This window comes from Pithys albifrons, chromosome 2 (genome assembly GCF_047495875.1).
Source record: "Pithys albifrons albifrons isolate INPA30051 chromosome 2, PitAlb_v1, whole genome shotgun sequence".
In the NCBI taxonomy this organism is placed as follows: Eukaryota; Metazoa; Chordata; class Aves; order Passeriformes; family Thamnophilidae; genus Pithys; species Pithys albifrons.
This window is the reverse complement of record NC_092459.1, coordinates 41,262,353-41,289,314: the sequence shown is the minus strand read 5'-3', so window position 1 is coordinate 41,289,314 and position 26,962 is coordinate 41,262,353.

The following is a 26,962-nucleotide window of genomic DNA, read 5'->3' as shown; positions in this document are numbered from 1 at the left end:
TTATTTTTCTTGATAATTACTAATGATAATTATATTTGAAGTTACCATAAAAATCTATGATAACAAATAATTCTGCAGTCATCTAGCTAGCACATCGATAAAACAGTTTCATTATAGCACCACAAACTACAAAAGCCATAATAAGTTCAATGCAGGCAATACAGTGTATTTGCCAATGGCACAAATGAGACTATATAGCATCTCTTTTTTTTTTAATGCACCAGACTTTTTTTTTTCCAGTTTGATGTATAAGTCCATTTTATTTTACAGTTTCCAAGTTTTCTATGCACAACAACTACAAGAGAACATTATTAAATTAACTCTAGCACTGTTAATGTGAGCTGAATGCAGGAAAAGACCATTATCTATTTATCATGAGTTATGTAACCACAAGATAATAGAAGGATATTTTATGCTTTGAATTATATAAAGAATAATCCACTAGTGTTCTCATGCGACATTTGCCTATGAATGGTGTCAAATGTACTAAAGGTTACCCATCTGGAGTACGCATACTGGAAGAGTTTCCGTGATAAGAATAATGGACTTATTTGCATTTGTTGGTACAATATCAGCTGAAACAGAAAACTTATTCCTGAAAAAAATATGCACAAGCACAGTACTAGAAAAGATTTAATACTTAAGAGATGGCTAGTTTTGCGAGGATTCTTTAGCAGATGGTTGGTATGAAGGTTTGAAAAAGTTTACTGGCTTCTGAAAGCTATAATCTTACCAAACAACACTCCTTCTCTATTCCCATGATGCTAATGTACAGCATCACGCTGCTGCAAGTAAATAAAATAAGTTTTTATCTCATATCTAATGGAAACCACCTTTAACATTTTCCAACTGTCCAGTGCTAAAGTTTGAAAAAAAGCATAGCTTCCTTAACACCAACTGTTGCTTGGTTTGGTTTTTTTGACTCAATGAAAGCATGTGTGTCCATACATGAACTTGACAGCAAACTTTTCCTCTGAAAATTTTGGAAACCACATGGCTATGAAGTGGGCATAGTATTCAGATTGTAGGTATCAACTCAAAAGAAATGTCACACCTTTCTGGGGTGTTTTCTTGGGAAACTCCATTGCTACCCTTGTTCCAAAGTAGGGAAACACATGATAACCCTTGACATCCTAAGGATTCCATGACTTGAAAGAATTAGATCTTTTGTCAATTCTATCACTCTCATGTAAACAAAAAAAGAATTTTTTGTTAGGAAAAAAAGAGAGTAATTCATAAAATTTAAACACAAGTCCATGCAAGCTAAACTTAAATTTTTTTACATTTTACTGTTACCCATAATTTCCATTAATCCATAAAAAGAAAAAAGAAAAGAAAAAACCCAGAAATACTTATCCAGTAATATTTAATGATGTGCTATTTCTGTTGAAGCTGGCTATATAATTGCAAATATCATCAGATAGGTTAACAGAGAGGTGAACTGCCTTCAGTACAACTAAATGTGACACTTCTTGCCAGAGAGAGAAATCTGGAAAGCAAACAGAAGATTCTTTATCAGAAGGAAAAGGTATCTATCAGAAAGAATGAGTTCTAGTCTACTTATGATTAAACCTTAGTTATATGTTCATTTGAGATGTCCAGTTTTGAAATATTAACTCCAGCAGTTATTTGCCAGTTTTGTTTCCCAGTTGTGTCCATGAACAAAGCAATGACACCTCCCACTACAAAAACAACACATATCACTTTTTATTACTAACTATCAGAATTTGCATGTTCTCTTTATTCTGCCTCATTTCCAGATGGCATAAACTTTAAGTGGTTTTCAGACACTCTCCCACAATCTTTTGGGAAACAGAAGCATTATCAGTGAAAGAGGGCTCTGAGAAACCTGAGCTGGTTCAAGTCCTTGCTTATTGATGAGAAGTTCGACTAGGTGATCTATAAAAGTCCTTTCCCAGTGCAAACCATTCTATGATTCTATGACTCAGAGAACTGAGCAATTTTGACTGACTATTTAACCAAAAACAAAACTATGTGACAAGTGGAGGACTATTGAGAATCATGAAGTACTAAATCTACAGAAGTGGAACTCTTGTACATTTCATAATGGGAAAGATAACAAGGATCAAATTCATTATATGTTTTCAGTACAAAGATCAAGGTGACCTCACATGACCAATCCAATTCTAGATGAAACCATTAAATCATAATATGTTTTCTCCCATGATTCATTATGAACAGGCTGTGATGGTGACAAACTTAATTATGCCATTGATTATTTTAATTTACAGGTTATTGTTGAAAAAGAAGATTTTAAACAGTTATCTACATTTATTTCATAAAAGTTAATAATAACTGGATACTTGATACAGTTATATTTTCACAGATCACTTTGTGAAATCAGTTATTCTTCACAGTAACAGTTTTAGTTTCTCAGAACTTTAAATTGTATGTTGGTATTGAATATTTAACCCTTGTTTGTTTTGATTATTTAGTGAAAATGAAAGATTACTTTTACTTATAAAATCATGCAGTAGCTACTCTTAATATTGTATAGTAATAAATATTGTTCAATTCTGAAAATATTTCACAAAGGGCTAAGATGGATCTTTGCTGATTTTCTGTGTCCAAACTAGTCATCAGTACCATTCCATTTTATACGAAAAGTTCTGAGAGTATTTATCATTTTCATTTCATTATGGAGGAATCCTAGATTCTTGCTTAGATTAGATATGAGGTGAGTAAAAGGAAACTATTTCTACAGCAAATTTTTGAGAAAGTGCAAGAGTTAAGAACATTGCATTTCTACACATAAGAACATCCATATGCTGGATATTAAAAAAACCCAAACAAACAACAAACCAAACAAAAGCAAACAAACAAACAAACAAACAAAACAAAGTCAAAATTCATAGAAGCACCTAAAAGAAAAAATCTTGCCTGAAAAACCCCGGTGATTTTAAAGTATCTCCAAGTTGTTTACAACAGTCCAAAAATGCTAGCACCCAGAGGAATATTAGATTGTTACATCACAATTCCCAGACTCAATATCTCTTGTACGTTATTATTCCCAGGGAGTGTTACTGAATTCCACCATTACTTCTGTAGAAATTTGCACATAATCATGCTTACATTTCTGCATATCAGTACTTCTGCTGCCTTACTAGCTAAGCTTGTGCTAAGACATTTTAGAGTGGATCCATTCAAAAGAGTCTTTAATCCTACCAGAAGACACACTCTGATACTTTAACTTCCTTAATTGTAACGTCAAAGAACATTTATAACTTGGTATATAAATGCTTGAGACAATATATCGTCAGTTTTTACTCTGTGCGGATTATTCTTGTCTAAGGAATGATAAGTGTTTTCCTCAACTTTTAGCACATATTCTCCTTCCACGTGTCCTATAACAGTATTTTTTAATCTGTGGAAATAGCAAAAGAGTAATTAATTATAAAGCAACTTTTTGCTTATGTACTGAATGCATATATAATTATAAAAATTAACTACAATATAACAGAAATGTAATAAAAATCAAATTTGCTATTACTTTATGTCACTGAGAAAGATTATGCACTAGTAGTCTATAATGTATTTTTGTAAAAAAAAGCTACCACTAGTATTTCTCAAACTTATTTCATTCAATGATTTCAAAGTGCTTCATGAACAATTAATTTTTGCAGCAAGTCTCAAAGGTGCATTAGGCAGAGTAAAATTAATCTGTCTGTTCTATTTGTGAGATCCATCAGGATCTGGTTTGGGTTTAACTATCCTTGGTATGGGCAGTTAAATGCCTCCCTGACATCCGATCCCGCCAAATCTCGGAAGCTAAGCAGGGTCAGACCCGGATTAGTACTTGAATGGGAGACCTCCTGGGAAATGCCGGGTGCTGTAGGTTCTAGTCCTGAGGACTTCACTGGCACTGTCCAAGCTGGCTCGGCCGTGGCAGATGAACCTCAGGACTTAAACGGTGGGGCCAGTTCTGCGCACGCTGAGCCTCACCTAAAATCCACTGCGCAGGCTGGAAGGGCACATGGGGACAGCCCTTCCCAAATCTTCGTTCGCGAAGTTTGGCCATACATACATACATACATTGTCTACTACTGCAAACAAATGCATAGATCTTCAGCTTTCCACCTCCCAGATCTGAAAAAGGGATTTTCTTTAATATAACTTGAGAATTTCACTAGTTAGTTTCTTTCTCACCACCCCAACTTAAAGTAATTTATCTTGTTACTAATTAAGATATCTTTCACTAAGAGAAGAATGGTATTGCATCACAGAAAATACAGTTCATGGTGCAATATAGAAACCATTTCTCATAAGTGCCACTTACTGCATTTCATTTTCAACTTTTGTTCCAAAGCAGAGAGACACATTTCTTAATAATTTCTAGAGAATTAATAAGCTTAATGAAAAATGTTAACATGTTCATATTTTTGTCCAAAATAATTTTCTGTTGAATAAGATGTTTGATATAAATGTTTCTGTCCAAAAATATATCTGGTGTTTCACATGCAGAAGTATATATAGGTAACTGATTAGGTATCAAGAAAATAAGATCAAAATTGTATTGCATGGATCTTAGTGTTTGTACAACCAACTGTACTTCTGTTTTGATTCTGGAAACAGCTGTTTAGAGTTCTACAGCTCACATTTCAGTATTGTTGAAAACCCACAGTTTCTAAAAGGATAGAGGAAAAAAGAAGTTTCTCCTGAACACTTGATTTTGTCTAATCCCTTCTGAAGTGAGAATGAAATCAAGAAAACTAATGCATTTGATAAGAACTTTATTTCATCCTGTTGAGGCTAAAAGGATATTTATGTAACATCCCACAGTACACAGTTTCAATACTTTTAAGCACCTCTCACCTATCAAATTTCAATTGCTCTAGAAATGTTTATTACAAGAAAGATGCCAATGTAACAATCTCCTAAATGTTATCGCTGATATGACTGTTATAGATCATAAATGAATCGTGAGAAAATCAACATCCTGCAAGCTAAATTTTGTGTTTGAAACATAAATGGTGAATTACTCAAAACGGTATTTGAAAACTGACTTCCCTCATGACTTCCCCCATGACTTTCCCAAACAATTATGCAGTTTACATTTCTGAAGGTGAAAAAAGTCAAGCAAAGCAAAATACTTTCCAATATAAATGACTAATATTCTGTTAAAAGGTGAAAATGTAAATATGGTGTTCATGATTCTCAGAGAAATAACACTCTGTGACAAAACACACATTCTCCCTTTGGTGAAACAAGCAGCTGCCACCGTCGGCAATACTTCACCATCTTGTACTTTGGTCTCATGGACTCAAGGATCAGACTTGTCAGCTCATCCTTCCCTCCTGCTTCTCAAAGCAGTACACCAATTTTCCACCTTCATCTTTCTATCACCAAACTGCCAGAATGAAACACCATCCCTTGTAAACTTAGCAAGTGCCCTTTCTCTCGCCAGCCAGGTAGTTACCAACAGATCATCTGCAACCACCCATACAAAGACACCTGCCCAAACTGCACTCAGAGAGTTGCTTAGATTGATAATTGACTATGTGAAAAACCTCACCTTGTGTTTCACAAAAATTCATGTGCTATCACAAGTACTACTTCATATAGTACTAGTTCACACAGTTAATAGTATTTATACCACAGTCTGGGTACTTACTTTTTAAAACATACGAACCACAACAAAGACACACTTAAAAAAACCTCCACAAACAAGACCTCATCATTCCCCTTGGTTTTAAACCATCTTAATTTAGTTGTAGCATGGAAATGATGCTAGTGTCTTCAAATATTTTGTAGTCTGAGAGTCAAAATAGCTCAGATGGAGCAATGGCTAATGTGGGCGTTATATGCATGGTCTTCCTAACCCTCACCCCCTAGGTTCATTTTGCTCCATTTCAAGGATCTAACTGCAAAATGTGAATTATGAACGTTTTTGGGAAGTGTCTCCCTTACCCCACAAAAATAGATGTCTATGAATCTGAGAGTTACATGCAGTTCTAAGTGGAAAAAGGCTTCTCCATGCCTTCTTTCTGGATTATGATACTAACAAAGGATTATTAATTTGCTTAAGTGATCCCAAAAAATATATTGATTTTCAATGGAAAGACATCACTCCTTTTCCATTTTCTGTTTGTCTGGTTAGAAAATATTTTGTAGTGTGTTTAAAGAAAATGAGCAGGAAGCATATCTATGTCTATTGATTTGTTCTCATACCAGCATGGTTAAATATTAATTTCATAGTCTTAAATCCATTTTCTCCCAAGTTTCCTTTGTTGCATTCTTTATTCAAGTTTCCTTCACTGCATTCTTTATTCACCATTGAACTGTGCTGGGTAAATTAAATATTTCCCAAATTAAAAATTAATAATTGAATTTACCTTCAGCTCGAGGTCTGCTATACATGTTCTTCTTGGCTATGCTACATTTCTAGTTAACTTTCACATTCATACTAACAAGGCCTGGAAAAGCATGAACAAATCCTAACAAATGGAGTTGTGCAGAGCTGTTTTTGTTCAGGCAATACAAGTCAGCAGTGCCCTGGCAGCCAGGAGGGCCAACTGTGTCCTGCGGGTCATCAGGCAATGCATTACCAGCATGTCAAGGAAGGGGATTGTCCTGCTCTGCTCTGCACTGGGGTGGCCTCACCTTGAATATTGTGTGCAGTTTTGGGTGCCACAATATAAGAAAGATTAAGATGTTAGGGAGCATCTAAAGGGGGGCAATGAAGATGGTGAAGGGCCTTGAAGAGAAGCTGTATGAGGAGTGGCTGAGGACACTTGGTCTGTTCAGCCTGGAGAAAAAGAGACCAAGGGGAGACCTCAATGCAGTTACAACTTCCTGGTGAGGGGAAGAGCAGTGGCAGGCACTTCTTCTCTGTGGTGACCAGTAACAGGACCCAAGGTTGTGTCAGGGGAGGATATTAGAAAAAGGTTCTTTACCCACAGGGCGGTTGGGCACTGGAACAGGTTCCCCAGGGAAGTGGTCACAGCACCAAGCCTGACAGAGTTCAAGAAGCATTTGGATCATACTCTGAGGCACACGCTATGACTCTTGGGGATGGTCCTGTGCAGGGCTAAGGATTAGATTTCATGATCCTTCTGCATCCCTTCCAACTCAGTCTATTTAGTGATTCTGTGATTCTATAATAATGAGGGCAGGGGAGCAGAAAATAGAAGGAAGAGGTTAGGGCAATGGGAAACATTTTGCCAGTAACTAAATATACAATAAGTTTTATAAAGCAAAGGATGAAATGAAGAGAGCAGAGGCCCTTCTTTTCTCCCCAGAAGTCTCCTGATTCTCTCTGCTAGATCACCCTTGAGCAAAACTTCTGCCCTTTAACTTCTCACATTGAGCCCTAATATTCACTCCCATCACCACTGCTTTATATGGCAACTGTAGCACAAAGTTAATTTCCCCTCCCCTCTCCAAGGTTCGACCCTCAAAGTCTGTTCTAGCTATTAGAAAGATTACCTGCTTTTATGCCATCTGATACACAAATAACTGAAGATTTTCCAAGGGAGTGTGCTTTCTGTCCTGCAACACCTATCTATCTGGCTTACAATTTTATTAGAATATGTGAACATCTCAGTGATGATTCTTTCAACATTACTTACAGATTCAATGTAATGCTTACTAATAATTATTCTAGAGTACATGAAGATCATGGTGTGAAATTGAACCTGATCAGCAGAAATTTGTCAATTAGGGAAAAATTATCTAAGAATTTTTCATTAAGGACAACAAAGGACAGGTTTCAGCTCCGGTAGTAGGATTTTTACCATAAATGTATAAAAATTTATTCAAAGTGGTGTTTAAAAAATATAGTTAATTGTACTCATAAAAAAGATAAGAATTATAATATAATTAATATAATATATTAAGAATTTAATTGCAGTTCTCCAAGTCTGACATAGTGTGACATCTGTACAAAGAAAGAGATTTTAATCCAATAATTTACATAATCTTACATTTTTTGTTTTGGATAGAGCAGGCTATGACATAAAATTGATTGTGTCTATTTTTAAGTTTAAATAGTGTCTTTCTGCAACAAAGAAAACATTGATCCTATTTTTGACCTATTCTACTGTCAATGGATATAACTCAAATAAATATATTATTTTGATGAAAGGTTCACCTGGCTCTGCAACTGACAGTGTTTATCACAAAAACATGTAGTCCAACAACAAATTATGTTTTAAAAAGGCATAATTTGTAGCCTCAGCTGGGGCATCAGGCACCAAGTTGGGAACATCAGGGCATGGCTTTGGGGAGCTGGATATCATCCCTGGTGTGAAATCACTGGGATAGGGGCTGAGGGCCCTGGGGGGCTGAAATGGTGCTCTCTCTGAGCATGGCTGGGGGAGCCCTGGGAAGCTTGGCAGGACCAGCAAGAATTAGCAGTGTCCTCTGGATCCTGACAACCCACACCTCAATGCTGGACACAATTTTCTGTAAAAAGTTGCAGCCAGTTATTGTAGCTCTTTTTTTTTTTTTTTGGCTTTGTAGGTACTCTAGACAGTACCTACAACAGGTGTGTTTTTATGTAGTTTAAATGGGGAGGAATTTCCCACAGGGAACAAATGCCTATAAGTATACATTTGAACTTACTCTTGATGTATTGCAGTACTAACTGGTAAAGAACTTTTTAGATGTAAAATGATTAATTTTTAGAATACACATAGCAACATTTGCAAGATAAATACAAGTTCAGTGAAAAATTCCTCAGGTCCCATCCATTGCAGCCAGTACCAGTATAACAGAAGATGCTGAAAAAGGAGGTAGTGCAACTATTTTCCACAGAATTCTTTATATCATAAGGAGAAGTAAGAATTCCTCTTTTTCAAATCATACAATCACAGTATCAACTTTTTCACAATTAGCTGTCGAGGTACATGTAGTGAAAAAAACCCCAGGATTCTACAAATACAATCATCTTAACTATTTCAGTATTTTATATTTAGACATATAACTGTAGTGTTTATTCATCTAACTTATAAATTGCATTCATTTTCAGCTGAACTTTTCTGCCTCATCTTCCCCAATGCTTTCTCACTTCAGTTTTCATGCAATTTAAATGACAAAACTTAAAATTTTCCATCAGATTTCCAAACTGACTTTTCCATAACTACCTACATTTTTTTCAATATGAAGTATTTTCTTGTTATGAAGGAAATGAGATAAAAAATCCTGTCCATCCCTTCTGTCCTTTGCACTTCTAATGCAGACTTAATTGAAAACAGAGGTTTACTGCCTAAAGTAATCACTTTCAATATCATGCGCTCACAAATCATTCTAAGAATTATTTTTCTTTCACTGAGATTACACAAATAGCAGACCTGTATTTTTGGGACAGTCATTCCTGAAAAATACTATCTTACATCAAGGCTAATATAGTCTAAAATGCACAGCACATGCTACTCCTTTATTTCAGAAATGTCAATGACTACAAAAACTCTCATTAATTTGTGCTATTTTAAAATAGAGTCCCTTGACATGGTGTAGAACAACCACCCTAGAACTACTTGCATTTGACTGAAAGCAGTAAGAAAATGCAGCCAGTAGCTGAGTGAACTTTAAAAATCTCCTATGGGAATTTTCAGATTTAACCATCTGAAAAGCTCTAACTTGAAGATATTACAGATAACTGCTGCCCAACTTAAATATGGTAGAAAAAGGAAGAGAGGCAGAGAGTCCAAAGGCTCTGCATGGTGTTAGTCTTGAAGGAAGGAGCAAGGCATGAACCTCAGAAAAAAGTCTCTGACAATTTTGAGTTGCCTGAATTTGTAAGAAGCAATGACACAAGGAAAGCTCTCCTTCTGTCCTTTTCCTTACTCCTTTCTTTCTTGCTAAACCACTCCACCTCCACCACTCCTATTTTCAACTACCTTATATTTAATAGTACTGACTGTCCACTCCAAAATGCTCATCACTGAGCTATAGGGTGATGTGGCTACAATAAGAGCTGTTAAATATAAAAAGGCACAAAAACAATTGAAGAACAGCTTCTTTTGCTGTAGCAAACCCCTCTCAAAATATATTCTAGTATATTACTCTTATCTTTAAAAATAGGCCAACTTTCATTTGAAAAGGAATCTCAAAAACTTCAGCATCAAGACACAATTGTCTAAAATCCGCTTGGGTTTCTGGAGACAGAAAAACAAGATGTGTTAAAGAAAGCAAGGTGGGAAATAGTGGCTCTGAGAGATTTTGTTTTCTTTCTTGGATAAGTGGACAAAATGAATTCACTTTTCTAGTCAGATTTCTTTTAATTCCATTGGCCAAAATCTCACTTATTGAAAAGCGTGAGTAAAGCAACCTGTTAAAAATTTTTACATAAAGCAACAAAAATCCCCACTACCCATTGGTTTGTGTGAGCTGAGGACCTTTCCCACATTCTCTCTTTCACACTGTTAACCAGAAAAATAAGTCTATTATGTAGAAATAAAATTCTTGATCCTACAGAAAAACAAGGGTGGGGGGGAGCAGGAGGGAGTGATAAGTTCAGGAAGCTAAGATGTTAACAAGCATCCCCTAAAAACAAACTTGAAGCATCCCTCAAAGATCCATATTGAAGTATCATAAAAGATTAAGTTAAATGTTTGTGCAATCAAAAAGACTTCAAAGAGTGTAATGAAGTTTAACAAATCCTGTCAAGTCAATAGTGAAATAAGTTCCTTAGGAGAAGAAAGAGTACTGTGTTAAATAAATGCAAGAGTGAAACATCCTAGTGCAGCATATGAAAACCTCTACTAAGCAAAGGGATACATCATATCCCCAGTAGATTTCATTAATTCCCAAATACGTAAACTGTGTCTTCTATCTTCAGATACAGCTAGAGTTTTATTTCTGCTGCTAAATCCCAGCAGCTGTATTCATACCACTTCACAGTTCTTTTTGGTGTTTTGACAGTCTTGTCAAGTTTGTTCTCATAGGCAAGGATGTTTCTTGCCACAGTGGGAACTGGCAGCTACCTCAGTTTTGGCAGCTAAAACCAACATGTATTACAAGGAGAGTCTTGAGGTGTCACCTTTCATAGTCAAGTGTACTATAAGCAATGAACTACAGTGAACTATAAGCAATGACAACTGAGTTTAATAGTCCCAGCTATGAACTGCTCCTGCTGAAGTCTGGACAGATGACCTTCCACATTTTTTCTGTTACTGGGGTAGTAACCCCAGATGGATGAGAAGGGATGAAGAGCTATCCAGACAAAGATATTGGTCTAGTCTGGTGCAAGACCAGAGCTCATAACTCAAAGTCTTACTTTCATGCTGAAAGAGGGGATGCTCTTGGTTCACAGGGCTACAAGCCATGTTTCTGTAATTAGGTACATGTGTATCTCATGTTTCTAAAATCTTATGCTATATGCTACATAAACTTGGGAAGATTCACTTGACAAACGCACAGTCATTTGCTCAAGGATCTCAAAGATATTTAAAAATATAAGTGAAAGTTTCCAGTTTAGTGTGTGGACTCTTAAACATAAGGAACATCAGAGTATTTTGTATAGGAAAAAACAAATAGAAATTCAGACTTGGCACTTTTCGCCATTGTTTATTTGAGGTAAAAAATGTGAAGGTTTGGAATTCTTTTTACAGGAAAAGAAAGAACCATTGCCTCAACCTACTGAGAAAAGGTGGTGTAGGTTTTTCAGTATTTTCTTGGTGGAACACATAAGTTTTCTCAAATTTTCATTTTGGACATATCAAGAAATAACAATAAATACAGTTTCATATCTTGTATCTTTTTGTTGCTTTGTTTTAAACCAAACCCTCAGCACGTTGGTAAATCTCTGTGTATGTTTACTTTATGTACATATGGGTTTCTTAATGACAGTTTTGAACAGTTGACATGGAAGAATTTTAGCTATTGCTGAAATAGCGTGATTCAGTGAATGCAGCTATTGCAGCAGCCAAAGCCCTGAACTAGGCCTAGTTTCACTCACTGATAAAATACTAATCTTCTTTTATGTGCCTTCAAAAAGATAAAAAGAAAAAAAAGGAAAATACACATATTTAAACAAGGAAGGCTAACAGAAGCATTATATGTTAATCAACCTGTATGTTTAGCTAGGCACAGCAGGCTTAAGATTTTAATGCAAATGAATTGTTTACAAGACATTAATAACACAACTGTACATGTTATTGTAAAGCCCATGAATATTTGTTCTACGAAACAGTTTGACTATTAGTGTCAGCTTTCCATCATCATTATTTTTTAAAAAATTGCGTGTGAAGTTGAGATTGAAGCCTACATCTAAGTGCTTTTACAAGAATCAGAGCTGCTGTAGCTGAATGCAGTTGTAAGTAGGACAACAGTAAAGCCAATAGAAAATTGCAAGATATGAAGAGAATGGTGCTTATATCTCTGAGCTGGGTCATGTGAAGGAAAAAGGTATATAATAAGAAAAATTTGGTATTTAAGGACATGGAAATAAAAAGAAATTCAAAGCATAAGGGTTCTAGAATCAGGTAATGAAAAGAAGGGGGCACAAAAGTATGTGAGGAATGTTCAAAGATGAGAAAAAATGTTGCCAAGAATCCACCGATTAAACCCTGCTCTAGAAGTATGGCCATAACACTCTCAGCCTTACTGTATTTCAGCTGCCATGAATGTGGCAGATTTCATAATTGTTTATTCTTGTCCTGATGATGGACCATAATCATGGCACATTTACAACCTCACAGAGGATACTTGAATATTGCCACTATCTGCCATGATGGTAGTCACTAAATTGGGTCAAATCACTACCTAGCCTAAACTTCTTCATTAAGTCCACTCATGTTATTAATCACAAGGAGCAAGAATTCAAGTTCTGAGCTCTAGTTGTATGTGAAAAGAACATGTTTCTAACATTCTGTACTCAGAGGGAGGCAGTAATAGTTATTATTGGCTAAAGTATCTGTCTTGAAGACAAATGCTTCTTTTCCTACCTTTTTTATATTTTATTGCACTAAAACTGAACACATTCTTATACGGTAGTTTTCATATTGGAAGAAAATCAAACTGAAATGTCTGGATCAAACACTTGTTTTGGTTTTATGACCATACAGTTTCAATCTTTTTCTTTTTTTTTTCCACATCCTTTATCTCAGATAAATGCTCACTCAATAACTTTGAAACTGTGGCAAGATGTTTCTGTAAAAGAGAGCTAATATCCTACATTCAGATAAGAATTTTCCTGAGATATTAAAATCAGCCTTCTAATAATAAAACGTAACTTTTTGTCTGGTCGAGTCATAGCTATGGAATAATATAAGTCGTTAAGTCTGTTTAACAGACAAAAAACACTGCAAGTAACAACTGCAAGATATAAGTGATTTTTTACTGATCAATCAAAGATCATGTAATTCAATGGGCAGGTAAGCATATGACTCAATATGAGTTATGCAACGTCAAGAACAATCCAATGTCATAACAAGAAAATGAACAGAGAGAAGGTATGGCTGAGACATTGTTTTGGCAATTAGTTGCACACCAATTGCTAAACAAACTGCTCATTGCATCCAAAGAGCCACATCCTTTAAGCAATTCACATCAGTCTAAAATATTATTCAAGGATCACAATTTTTTTATTTAAAATAAATTTATTTGAAATAAATTTCTGTTTTCTTTCTTTATATATCCTTCACCCCTTGATTTCCTCATAGAAATAAGGGAGAAGTTCACACCCCTATTCTGCAACAAAATAATCTTCCTAATGGAACATCTGTTAATTACTGTTCTCTCATTTCTATGGCCCAGCAATCACTTGGAGGAAAACCTAAGGAAACAAAAGGTACTTGTTACTGAAGTTGTGTACAAACTACAAACATACTTTCTTGTGAGCTTTGTATTTTAGATCCTATTCTACTGAAGAGTGAGTTTCAGACATTGTTAACCATTAATTACAACTGCAGAATGGCCAAAAGGTGCTATTACTCAAGTCTTCCTAAAAAAAAAAATCACTGGACTTGTCCACACTTACACTAAAATCCTTGCAGCAGCAGGTTGGTTGCAGCTGTGGTTAATACGCACTGTCAGCAACAATAATTTCATTGTGTGAGACAAGATGTGAAAGGGTGAGCATGGAAAGAAAAAATTAATAAGGGATAAACTTAAAACATAAATCCTGACACAATGATTTGCAATGAAGATCATTATTTGAGGAGAAGTAGAGGTCTATTTTGTTGTAAATATAACAAAAATGTTCCAGCTCATGTGAATCACTTGTAAAAGGGACTATTGTGCCATCTTAGATTACTGTAAAGTAATGTTATCACATGCATTATCCAAGCCATTTTCTAACCATTCATCTGCATTAACTGTTATTGTGAAAATGCAGTTTCCTGTGTTTAGAAGCTACAGTAATAGTTATATACAAAACCCAGGAATGTCAGTCACATATCAATTCAGTTCAGATGTTTATTGAGTACCCCCTCATCTCTACACCGTTGATAGAACTGAAATTATGTCCTAAAAGATGAACCAGAAATGAAGCAATAGAGTAGACAACCAAAGAGGTGCAATAGTTTAAATTATTGAACATCAACAACAAAAAAGCCAACAGAAACAAAACAAACAAAAAAATCCCCAAAAACAAAACATAAAAACAAAAGAACCCTTGATTTAGCTGTAGTTCTTTGTTTAAAATATTTCTGAAATTTGCAAACCAATTTCTACCCTTGGGAGGTACATAAATTTCTAGGCCTTATTTATTTATTTATAGTCCTTGAGTTTGTGTAATCTATTTTTTATGTGTAGATAGTGTCTCTACAATTACCTGTGGCAACAAATTCCTGCATTGTACTGCTTGCTGCTTAAAATCCATACCTTTAAAAGATGTTGCAAGCCAATCTCCTACTTGTTTCAGCTAATTCTAGTACAGTAATGTTTTGTGAGTAATGATTCTGCATTTACAGAACCTATCAATTTAATAATTTTGCAAAACTTTGCAAACAGCAGCTTTTCAAAAGTTGTACTCTTAGTTTCGTTAAAATCAGACTTGGACTGTGACTGCATAGTATGTTTAATCATTCTGCATAAGACTTGTTATTAGAGTTTATTTAAGGTTGCTTCAGGAAATTAATTAAAATTCTCATGTCTCTAAGAATTTCTTTAATTATTTTTCCAACCTCAACAAAATACTATAACCTCTGACATAATTTATTGACTTACACGGGAAGGCTTTGGTAGCAGGTGGGTCTCAGGAGTGCCTTCTATGAGACGATGCCAAAAGTTGTCCCTATGTTTCACACAGCCAGGTCCACTTGGCTCCATGGATCCACTTCTGACCAAAGCTGAGTCCATTAGTAACATTGATAATACCTTTGTGATGACATATCTAAGAAAATGTACAAAATGTTGCACAAGAGTAGCTGAGAGAGAAGACTGAGAACATGTGAGAACAAGAACTCTGCAATGCCAAGGTCAGTGGAGCAGGAATGAAAGGAAGAGCTCCAGGAGGTGAAGCAGAGATTTCCTTGCGATCTGTGATGAACACCTTGGTAAGATAGGCTGTCTCCTTACAGTCCATGAAGGTCCATGGTGGATGAGGTATCCACCTGCAGCCTCGGAAGGACCCTAAAACAGAGCAGGTGAATGTACCCTGAAAGAGTCTGTGACACCCTAGAAAACCCATGACAGAGCAGGCTCTGGGCAGGGCCTGTGGAGAGGAGCCCAGACAGAAGCAGTTTTTCTGGCGGAACCTATCACCCAGAGGGTGACTCCCACTGGGACAGTCCATTCCTGAAGGACTGCACTCTGTGGAAAGGAACTATGTTGGGAAAGCTCATGAAAGACTGTTTCCTGTGAGCTGGACCCCACACAGAAGCAGGGGATGAGCATGAGGAGGAAGAAGCAGCAAAGATCAAGCATCATGAACTGACCATAACTCGCATTCCCTGTGCCACTGTTACACTTGGGGGAGTGAGGTAGAAGAATTGTGAGTGATGCTGAGCTTGGAAAGAACAGAAGGGTGGGAGGAAGGTGTTTTCCAGACTTCTTATAAGTCATTAGCCTATTCTGTATTGTTGTCAGTAAATGAAATTAATTTCCCGAAGATGTGTCTCTTTTGCTTATGATAATAATTGGTAAGTAATTGGTAGGTGATCTCCCTGTCTTTATCTTGACTCATGAACTTTTCTTCGTATCTTGTTCCCCTGACCTGTTGAGGAAGGGAAGCAATAGAGCAGCTGAGTGGGCATCTGGCAACTGGTCAAGGTCAGTTCACCACATATGTGCTCATATACCTGGAAATAAACTGAGTTGCCTCTGGTTATAAGTTGGAACTCCCTGTCCAAATATCTTCCCATGGGAAACATATACCTTTGACCATTACATTTTCCAGAGGTAATGTTCAATTATTTCTAAATGTATATTAGTAATGTTATTCACTGTTATTACCTGTGAACAGTCTGATAGGAATAAGAGAAGACCTTAAAAAGAGACAGCTAGTTTGCATATAGATTCCTCCAACATACTTCCATAGAAGTATCAACAATCTAGAAAAACTGACATGTTGAAAAGTCTTTAAATAGATGCACTTTTCCTATCCTTTATTCCATGGAACTGATGGGATGAAAAAGCTTTTTTACATCTGTCCCATGGAACTGATTTTATTTCATCATCTTTCATCACATGTTTAGTTCTCCCTCTTTGCACAAAAAAAAAAAAAAAAAAGAAAAAAAGATTGGAGAAAAGGATTTAAAAAAAAAAAGACTGTGCACTAAATAACCTTATAAAATACTCTTTGTATTTTAAATTATTGACAAAAAATTAATTTAAATTTTTTAACCTGGGAAATAATAAAGAATTACATTATTTTTTCTATCACCCACACACCCCCCAAATGCTACTCATACCTTCTAACACTGTAAATCTGAGGGTATGTATTCTGAACCTAATGGAAATATTCTACACAGACCATGATATAAATTTTATTATTAGAGTAGCTATATGTTATTTTGATATAAATAGAATTTATTTTCTGCTGTGATACATTTTTAACTTTAAATATGTTACTATTTCTAATCAGTGGAGTTATACTGAGGAGAAGGAACTGCTAAGGGTCTTTATCAAATGAACCTCAGGAAAGCATGAGGTCAGTGATACATTATGCATCACTATTTTTCAGAAAGATTTAATTCTACGGATGTAGACTCAGTCTAGGTTATCAAAGCACCATTTTAAGTTTTCTTGTTGAACAATTTCATAACATGTAGGAGTTATAAAAGAGAAGGATACACAGTGAATCTGTATTCTTAATTACTGTTGCCTGCTGACATTTCATTTTAAAGGAAGTTACTTCACAGTCAAATGTGAAACTATTTTCCTGTAAATTGGAATTATTAGAAAGACTAGGACAGAGTAAGAAGATGGCAAGTGAAATTTACCTTGGATAATGAATGGACCTTAAATTAAGGAAAATAATACAATTCATTTATATGTATGGCCCCAGGAAAAAAAAGCAACAAAAGGATTAATTGTATGTATTGTGAGCAGTTTAGACAAAACTTTGTGGCATAAATTTGAAGAATGTCATCTCCTGAAAGATACCTTCACAAAACTACTGTATGCATTGGCCTCATTAGTAATCTAAGAAAATTTATGTCATAGAAAGCTGCTTTGCAGAGAGCTTGGGGGGTACTTGGGGTTACTGGTGAATGAAGAACTGAATACAGGCCAGCAATTTGTGTTTGCTGATCCGAAAGCTAGTCGCACCCTGGGCTGCATCAAAAGCAATGTGGTTAGAAAGTTGAGAAAGAAGATTCTCCCCCTCAGCTGTATTGTTGTGAGACTCCACCTGGAGTGCTTCATTCCAGCTCTGGGACCCCCAACATATGAAGGACATGGACCTCATGAAAATCCAGAGGAGGGCCACAAATATGATCAGAGGGCTGGAGCACTCTCCTGTGAAGATAGTCTGAGAGTGTTGGGGTTATTCTGCTTGTAGAAGAGAGGGGTATGGGGAGAACTTAGAAGAGCCTTCCAGTACCTAAGGAGGGCCTGATGGAGAGGGACTTTTTACAAGCACATGTATGATAGGACAAATGGGAATGGCTTTAAGCTGAAAGAGGGTAGGTTTAGATTAGATATTAAGAAGAAATTCTTTACTATGAGGGTGGTGAGGCACTGGAACAGTTTCCTAGAGAAGTTGTGGACTCCCTTGTCCATGGACATATAAGATCAGGTTGGATGAGTCTTCAAGTAGCCTGAAATAATGGAAGGTGCCCCTGTCCATGGTAGTGGAACTAGGTGATTTTTAAAAGTCCCTTCCAACCTAAACCATTCTATGATTGCATGATACTGGTGCTAGGAAAGCAAACATTGCCATAGAACATTTCCAGGTGCTGGAACAAAATAATCTAATCTGTAAACTGTTAGAACGGTCATTGATGCAGCTTTAACTTGAACCAAGCATGTCTCTCAGACAATTTCTGGGCATCATCTTGAATTTGAAAAAGAGTAAGCAGTTACAGACCATTCAGACATGGCTGGTATGCATCTAGGTTGTTGTCCTGTGCTATTCTGGTTCAACACAATTGAATGATCCTGTAAAATTTTCCAGTATAAATATATAGCCTTTGCAGAAGAGAATTTTGAATTATTTGATAATATACATCAATTTCAATCAGAATTAGGTATTCAAGCATTTTTTGAAAGTCCAAGAGCTTTAATTTCATAAAGATTTAATTTTTTTTAAAGGGTCAATATACATAGCTCATTAAAAATGCCAATGTACTGTGGAACAAAAATAAAATAAAATAAATATGTATTTGTTTGGAAAGAAAGCAGCACACTACAATTGAGCATTTTCATCACTGTTTTGACACCCTATCTTGCTGTATGAACAGCAATTCGAAACTCATCCTCTGAAAGCTTTCTTACATCTGTCTCTGCAGCACCCTGTTCTATACATGTACAGAGCCAGAATGCTGGAAACTATGTATTGCCAGTTTAATCCCAATCAATGTCTCTTCTGTACTCTGCAATTAGTGTGATATTTATATTAGTCCAAAACCAGGATCTCAGTCTTCACTATTTAAAAATTTATTTATTTATACTGAAGTCTTTTGAAAGCTGAAAAAGTACTTAAAGAAATGAACCACTATAGTCTTAAAAGGTACATACTGACTCAGTTCTAACAGCTCCACAAAAGCTAGTGCAGATCACTAAGGCAATTTATTAGTTAGAAGTTTCTAATAGCTACAAAGTAGGTTGCTACACAGGAGACTAAAAATAACTGTTATGATTTACCAGGTCCTTATTCCTTCAGGGCTGTGAGAATTTGGAACAGGAGTAAGGGCCATTTTGTAAAATTCTGCCTTTTGTGTTTGTCTGGCACAAATGACATGGACTCAATGACCCATAAGATTGTTATGTGTTCATTTCATAATTTGGAGCATGAATCTGTAAATCACACATGCTAATGGTGAGTTTTCTAACAAAAAAAGAATTTTTTTTATGTTACTTCAGGCAAAGAAACACATTTGTTATGCCAACTGGTAGAGAATAAGCAATTTAGAGCTATGGCAGAATACCAAGAATGACACTCCTTAAAGCATCTCATTACATCCAGATGCTGAAGAACACAGTGCTTAATATCATGCAATCATCTCAGTAAATGAAGATTGAAAGCTTGAGCCTGTAATTCTCGAGGCAAAAATTTTACTCTCTGAAAGACTGCAAAGTCAAACCATATGTCTCACTGCCATTTTCTTCTGCAGCTCTATTGTATTTTGTTTTGTATATTATGTTAAATCAGATTTTTATGGTGTGAATATAGTTTTCCTGACTGCTATCCAGCTACAGTTGCTTTTCTATGCCTAGCAGGTACTACACATAGCTGGGATGAGATAGAGGTATTCTTTGAGAGAAAAATTCTCCATCATCCTTTGGATCCTTAAAATGAAGGAAGAAAAAAAATCTAACACAAATTTATGTTGAACAGTATGACAGACAAAGCAAAAATTCTGGCTATCAAAAGGCAAAGTAGAAAGGCCTGGTGTTTAAGAGAACTGAGCTGATGTTTGCTGCCTGCAGGGTGTAAGGCAAATACCATGACATAGATGACAGCTTCTGTTTTCACTTACTGCTTGCAGAAGATTGATGACAAGTGCTTTAAGAAAGAAAGAAAAATTGCACTGATCCTAGATATGTGCACAGTATATCCACACAACTCCTCATAAATGTTTAACTGAGGCTGGCTGTCCACAGACATTTCTCTCTGAAGCAGTACAAGTTTAAGCAGTTATTTTCCTCTCTCTGCCTCATGCTTGTTTTCACATCTGTGCTGCTCACTTGCTTTTGTAAATATAACTATCTGTAGGCCCACAGAGTGAACTGGATTAGAAAATTGAACCAAGCTAAAATAATCATACTGAAAGTAAAATGCTGAGGAGGGTTGGAGAAGAAATTTTCATTTGTGATCCAGTTCAAAGACAATAAGGCTGCAGACTTCTGCTATAGGCAAGATAACATGAAGGATAATATGACTACAAAAAAAACAACAACAAACCAAACCACAAAAAACAACAACAACAACAAAAAACCACAAAAAGAGTGTTTATGGATCATTAATAAAAGGTAATATAATTACATTCTGCCATATGGATCAAATTAGAAATTTAATTTTTTCACACAATATTGTGAAGCTAATCCTTTTAAAGACATGTAAGCATTTACTGTTTTATGAATTTCAAAGAATATTCATTCTCAGCATACTGCAGACCTTGCCTCTGTTTAAATACTAGCTAAAAAACCATATTTTATGAAAGTGAATGTACTAAAGAATCCTCCTTTTTTGAAGGTTATCTAATCCTCTTTTTTATTTTCAGTGAAAATGTTGTCAAAATGATAAGTAAAATGTTTACCAGCTGAAAGGAGGAAAAATCTAATAGTGTGTGCATGTACTATGAGAACTCTGAAGCCATGCCTTTAGAGAGAGATACTTCTCTGCCATAAACTCATGCTCTGCTCAGTCCAGTTACTGGAGATTGACACTATGGAGAAAATTTTTCCAAAATAATCCTCAACCTTGCAATGCAATTTTCCCTTAAGCGTAATTTTACGCTATAAATAAAGACCAATACCTTTATTTTCAGAAAATATCCTGAGCTTGTGATGTTTGTCAAAGCTTTAATTGACCTAATTTTCACTTTAATTCACAAAAATTAAAAAGAACTATCAACTGGGTAATTATTATAAAGGATTTATCTTTACAAAATCTGGACAGGTTTCAGATACAGATACTTTTTACCAGAAGGTGCTTAACTCTGAATTCTGCCAGCCAACATTCAGAACTAAATGCTATATGGCACCTTTAACAAACAGCTGATTGTTCAGAAACCTTCACTAAGGCTACATGACTACATTTTAGTTATGACTGCCAAAGACAATGGCAGACAATACACCACACAGTTTGCCAAGTATATTTTTCCATGAGAGAATACAGTCACACAGAACCAATATTACAATGCAGTTTGAATCTCTCGGTACTCAGACCTATTGCTCAGCCACAAATAGTAGAAAGGTATGAATTGGCTTTGAGAAACCTTTTGGACATATCATGGGCAACCTTAGCCAGCTTTGTCAGGTCCTGCCTATGCTCCAAGAAGACAGTTCTGAGCCAGTCATAATTTTTTCAGTTGAAGTAAACAGGGTACAGAATTAAGGCACATGGTAAGAAGCCAATGCACTCAGCTTGAGGCATAAGAATTAAAAACCAAAACCATGTGCAAGAGGTGGGAAAGCTCTGTAACAAAAAAAAAAGAAGAATGTTTTCCTTATGGTAAAAGTTATGGCTATAAACACAGAGAAAGTGACAAGAAAATTGAATACGTTGTTTTACAGATTTATTCCTCAAGCCCTCGATATTATTTCCTAATTATTATATTTAAAATATTTTGTTGTCATTCAATTTAAATTAATGAAAGCCATACTCTTACAACCACATGAAGATAAGGATTATTTCCCTTAAAAATTATCTGCTGCAGCTTTGTCATAAACAGTATAACCAATGATTGTCAGAGCAAATATCTGTAAAATCTATTCTTATAGGCCTGTCAGAGAGCTGCAAATATATATCGGTCCTGGGAACAAGTTTTCAAAGTCAGAGCAAATATCATATACCTGCAGATTTTTTTAACTATGACAGTGGTGAGAAAGAATCATAAAAAAATTATTTCCACTATAAAATCATCAGTTAAGCACTGCTGAAAGCTAAGAGCAATTTAGGCATCATTTTAAGTAAGAGAAATTGCACCCCACTTGTTGATTTTCAGGCTTCTCCTGATAGCAGAGGCACTTAGTGTTATCTCAATCAAGAGCAACAATAAAACATGTCAGATGCAAAAAGAACTATTGAACAGCTGTAGCCAGATTCAGTAACAGCTACTCAGAAGACAGAGGCAGCAGGCCGACAAGAAAATTTTCCATTTCAGATAGAAATGCTTATGTCACTCTTCTGTGCACAGAAGACTCCATCCCTTGTGACAGTAAAGTAAATGCTTCAGACTTGTAGGTTTGATGAAAGTTAAATGCGATTTTTGAGAAACAAATGTACAATGTACTTCCTTCAGCTGCAATGACTCAAGTGGTTGGTCAGCTGAAGTCTCTGGCAACTGCCTAAGCAGGAAAACTTTAGTGAAATCAAACAGAACAAAGAAAGGAAGGGCAGACAGAAGAAAGACATATGGATGGAAAGAAGGATCAAGTACTTGCCATTTCCATCATCTAATTATCTAAGCTTTATCTAATGCCACTCTATTACAAACCTGTGGCTGGCAACTTTGAAGAAAGTCAGGTTAGTTACAAATGAAGACCAATCTGACATGGTCTGTTGAGAACAAAAGTGTGTACAGTGGGATTGTGTTGACAATCTCACCTCACTACAGTCAGCAACAGAGAAATGATGCATCACTAAAACAGGCAAATCATGTTATGTAGCACGTATGTCCCATTGTACCCCAGACTGCTTTGGGGAGGGAATTAATCTCTTGGGACATTAATTTCTGATGTCTTGACAGTTACTGCTGAAGAACAGTCTGTAAGGTATTTCTGGTCTGTCGTACAGAAGGACTGTTTAATGTGTTGTTTACTGATCCCCCAAGAAGGTATAGAATAAAAATGTGAGACCAAAATAAAGAAAACAATCAAAGTCAAACTTGGCTTTTACCAATTGAATATATATGTATATAATTTTACAACAGGTTATTAGAGTTGTCAGGACAGCATATACAGGAATAAGAGGCAAAAGCTAAAGAACATGGTAACTGGAGTCTTGACTTGTATAACATTTGTTGATGGATTATAAGAGTTGTCCCTCACATAAATTATCAACGTTTTTCAAAAGAGAACACTCTTGATATCATTGGGCATTTTATTCGATTTCTATGGCAAAGTTTTGGTAGTAGGGAGGCTACAGGGATGGCTTCCAGGATGGACCCGCTGCTGGCCAATGCTGAGACAATCAGGAGTGATAGTTTGCGCAGATGAAAATTGCAGCAAGGGAATATCAGAGTGAGAACATATGAACAATTCTGCAGACACCAAGGTCAGTGAAAAAGGAGGGGCAGGAGGTGCTCCAGGTGCTGGAGCAGAGGTTCTCCTGAAGCCCACGGTGCAGACGATGGTAAGGCAGCTGTGTCCCTGCAGCCCATGGAGGACCACAGGGATATAGAGATCCACCTGCAGCCTGTGGAGGAGACCCACACCAGAGTGGGTGGATGCACAAAGGAGGCTGTGACCCCATGGAAGGCCCATGTTGGAGCAGGCCTCTGGCAGGCACCTTCTGGCTCCATGGAGAGAGGAACCCACAGTGGTGCAGGTTTTCCTGGTAGGACTTGTGGCCTTGTGGGAAACGCGCTACCGCAGGCTGTGCGCCTGGAGAGACTGCACCCTGTGAAAAGGTAATCCACTGTGCAGCAGTTTGTCAAGAGCTGTTGCCCATGGGATGGACTCACATTGGAGAAGTCTGTAGAGAACTGTCTCCTGCTGGAGGAACCCCATGGTCAGAAAGGGAAAGACTCCTCTCTCTGAGCAGCATCAGAAACAACCTGTGATGAACTGACTGTAACCCCCATTTCTCATCTCCCTGTGGCACTGTAGGGGAGGATGTAGAACTTGGGAAGGAGGGAGGGGTGAGGGAAAAGGTGTTTCTAAGATTAATTTTACTTCTCATTCTTCTGCTCTGATCCTATTAGTAATAAACTTAATTAAAATCCCCAACTGGAGTCTGTCTTGCCTGTGATGGTGATTGGTAAGTGATCTCTCCCAGTCTTTACCTCAACTCATGAACCCTTGCTTATTTTTTCTCTCCGTTGTCCAGTTGCACAGGGGAGAGATAGAGCAGCTTTAGTGGGTGCCTGGCAGCCAACCAGAGTCAATCTACTACAGATGTGAATTTAGTAATAGTCTAAAACTGAGCAAAAATTAATACAAATTTTGACTAAATATTCAGTCATAATAGATTCTCTTTGTAATTTGTTAAAACACCAATTAATTTGTTTAACAGCAAGCAGAACTGCTTTGCAAGTTTCTCTTTAAGTGTTAAACACAGCTCACGGTAACACATCTGGTTAGACCAGATACAAACTAAACAGTAATCATCTATTCATAATAATATTTAAAATGTGAGCAAAAAATATTGTCATAGCATATATGTCAGTTTGAAGGAAAACAGCATCAGCTAAAGCCAAAGAAAACTGTAGATTTAAACTTGCAGTAATCAGAAAAGGCTTAACAGCAAACTGTAGATAGTACTTCATGAAGAAAATAATTTAAACCGTTTCACACAGGCCTTTGCAGTAGGGAGAACACCTGGCAAAGTATGGTTTGATTAAGGATAACTACCAAGGACTCTGGTAGGGAACTGTTTTGCTTATCAAGCCCATTGGAGTACTTTGAAGATATTGCTGCTGTAAGAGATAAGGGGAATTCACTGAATGTAATATACTCAGATTTTCAAAAGTATTTGACAAGGTTCCAAACTAGAGATTAGTGGCTGAGGTAAAGAATAAGGGTTCAAATGGACTACTGGATAAAAAGACTGGATCAGGTGCAAAGTATAAAGTATTGCTATAGAAGGAAAATTCTGACAAATTGGAAAGGCATTTGAGGTCGATCAGGTTAATAGGCATGTGCAGAAGTCTTGAAATACATAATTTATGTTACAGTGCCCTGTGAACTGAATTGCCAAATGTCCAAATCATATATAATTGCATGCAAAATGAATAATCAAAAAAAACCCCAAGCAACACTCACAATATAAAAGCATCACAGGAAAATAAGAGAATTCAAACATTTTCACAAGCCAGTGATAAAAAATGTTAAATAATTTAAATGAGTTTGCTGACAACTAGACCCAACGGACCAGAAAAAAAAAGGAAAAAAAAAGGAAAAAAAAAGAAAAAAAGAAGAGCTATAGGGGAAAACACCATTATCAGGAATATATAGCATGAAAAGAAAGTGATAAAGTTACTTATTGAAACCAATATTTTTTCCAACTGAAACAGCAAGCAGAGATTTTTCAATTGCCATGTAAGGTAGTAGGCAATAATCAAGGATCCTCATGGTTCTTGCTAAAGCATGTAAAGGATAAAAATGTAACAGTAAAACAATAGACATTTTAGTCAATAAAAAACATAAAGTAGCTGTTCTTTTCACTGTTGAAGAAACAAAATCTCAAAGCAAATTTCATTCTTTTATAGAGGCACACACTTATAAACCAAGAGATTGAAGAGTAAGGAAACAACCCAATTAGAAAATTAAGATTTTGAGAGAAAAACAAACAAACAAAAACAAAGAAAAAAGCACAACCCAATCCGCCTAACAAACAAACAAAACAAAAAGGCAAAAAAATTCTATAAAAGCATATTAATCTAAAAATTAGCTCTTTGGGAAATTAGCCACAACAGAAAGGCTGAAAATATAAAAAAAATCCAGTGTATTATTAATAATTAGTATTGCTATATGGTTGCAAACCTACATTCAGCAAACAGCAAACCGTGTGCCAGTTCAATTGCCTTTAGATGAGTGCTGAAGTATCCAAAAATCTATTCAATTATATTAGATATCTAATAACATTTCTCCCTTCAGCACTGGTATGAAAAAAAGCAAAGTAGGTCTGTTGATTTGAAACCATTCCCCAGAATATTTCTGCTCTCCAACATATTCATCCTCCATCCTTCTTCTGATATTTGCCAGAAATTTACCTACTAAACTTTTCCAGATGTTTTTCCTGGTCTATCCGTCATTCCCTAAAAACTCCAATCCTAGAAGGTGTGATTTCTTTGCAGAAATAATTATCCTTTTTTCAGATAAAATGTGTCTAACTCCAGATCACCATGATAAACACCATGATAACCTTCAGATTCTCCATAGTAGCCTTTTTATAACTAAAAAAATTCTAATTCATGTCAGATGCCATCAGTTGCCTTCTGTCAACACAACAAATCAAATGGCCCAGGAAAATTGCACATATGATTTTATTAACACTCCATAAGTCAAGGAATTTAAAAGGTGTAAATACAGGAAAATAGTTATTTTTTTTAATTATCATCAATAGATTCATATTGCATATGGCTGACTTAATACGCTTTAAATTTGTTCTGCTCAGTCTTTGTTTCTATAATTAATGCAAATGTTGTCTCAGAAACCACAATACAGGAAAAACTCATAGAATATACTGTACAGTGCATTCAGCTCTATTTGTACACAGGTGTTTTATAACCCAACATACACATTTTAAATCAAAGCAAAGCATTTCAAAAGGCATTTAGAAGACCTATGACATAAATAACATTATAGGGGTCCTTATTTTTTCATATCAATAATTTTAGTATCCAGTTTACTCAGGTAGCAAATTCATTTTTTGATTCATTTTTAAACTGATGAAAAAGTTCTTAATAGTTATGAGGGTTGTGAAAAAAAAATCAGATTACAATCTTCCAGATATTTATATTACCTTTCACATTATTATAGATGATATAATTAGGACTTAGTCCAT